Genomic DNA, 1,760 nt, shown 5'->3' on the forward strand with positions numbered 1-1,760 from the left:
TGATGTTGTTTGCTTATTTACTGTTATACTGTGTTGTGATACTTTACATGACGTCTTCCGCCCCTGAACGTTTCCGCCATTCTTGGTTTTGGGGTGTGACAATCACCTTCTTAATCTTTATCAGCAACCATATATCCTATGGTGCTTTTCCAAGAACAAAATGAAACCTAAGTTTCATGTAAGTGTGATCATCATCATCATTATCAAACTTCTTTGCAATCTTGTACTGAGCCAATACGAACATCATTTCGTTCACAGGGAAATCAAGCTGGCTCATGTCTGTGTTGGTAACCACATAGCTTTGTTTGGGCTTTCTCTCGAAATCGTACATATGATTGAAAGAAAATTTTTCTTCAATGGTCTCATAATATTAATGCTTGCTTGGATCAGCCTTAATCATCCCAGGAGGAGCATTTACTCGAAGGCTTAATATGATTTGAATAGCCCTATGTTTCTCCATTTCCGCTTAAATTGATGCCTTCCTCTGTTCCTTTGATTTTTCAACAGCAATCGTTTTCCCTTTGACTTTGTTGGAAGAACTATCAACTGCTTCCTTTAGTTTTGAACCTCTACTACCACTAGTAGAAGAACCGGTCATAATTCCTTTCGAAATTGGCTTTGTAGTCAAAACCGTTGAACTAATTGGCCCAACAGTCGAAACAATTGGCTTTGTTGCTGGAATTTTTATTGGGAAAACTTTTCCAACAACCTTGACGTTTTCATGAGAAACATCATCACCAACCTTCCTTTCTTCCACTTGCACCCCTATGACAACAGGCGGGGCATCTGTTGGTAAAATGCTCGAAATTCTGGATAATGGGGCCAATTCTTTATATAGAATAGCTTCAAACTGTGTAAACTTTTGGGATAAAAACTCTAGAGTGATTAACGGAGAGGAACTGTACTTTGTGATTAAAGCCTTCAACTCATTCAACTGAGTAGTGATCTTAGCTAAACTGTTCGATTCTTGAGTGGACAATTGAGTAAGTTGAGGACTCAGGGCTTTGTATAATTTGACAAACTTGGTGACCACATCAGCAATAATATCAACTTGCGGATTTAGAGAAGCATAATCACGTTGCACCACTTCAATCTCCTTGGCCATATCTTCACGAAGCTCTTGACGCTTGAAATTAACATCTTCTCGCACCTTTTTCACATGTTGAACGAACATCACATGTCATTCTTTTGCCAGACATTTGAAATCTTTCACTTCCCCCGTAAAATTCGAAGATTGAGACTTCACTCTCAACTCATTATTTTTATCATTATGATCCACCTTCTCCATTATTCTAGACTTAGAAGCTTGAATGAATCCATAAACTTTGTTAACTACCTTGGCTTCGAAAGCTTTTAACATACCATCAATTTCCAAACCCGACACAGAATGGCTTCCCCCCGTATCATCTTGAGGCTAAATAATTGAATTCAACTTTTTATTCAGGATCTTGAATTGCTTCATAGACAATAACATGTGATCTGGAAATTTTTTTTCCTCATCATCAAACTCCAAATCATCAAAAGTACCTCCAAAACCTCCTTCTTCATTATAAGATTCATCATCAGGTTTGGGTGGATCAGTTGATTGGTATGAGAAAAGAGTAGTAAAGGGATGATTGATAACATGTTCAAAGGTGGGTGAATTGGTGGTATTTGAAACAGGATGGATACATGGTGGTAATGAAATAGAAGTATCCATATGAGGGTTTTCAGGAATACCTTGAGTTGGCTGTGGATTCTCTTTATTCTTATCGCCTTCA

Source organism: Lactuca serriola, chromosome 5 (genome assembly GCF_051521515.1).
Source record: "Lactuca serriola cultivar US96UC23 chromosome 5, Lser_US96UC23_V15, whole genome shotgun sequence".
NCBI lineage: Eukaryota > Viridiplantae > Streptophyta > Magnoliopsida > Asterales > Asteraceae > Lactuca > Lactuca serriola.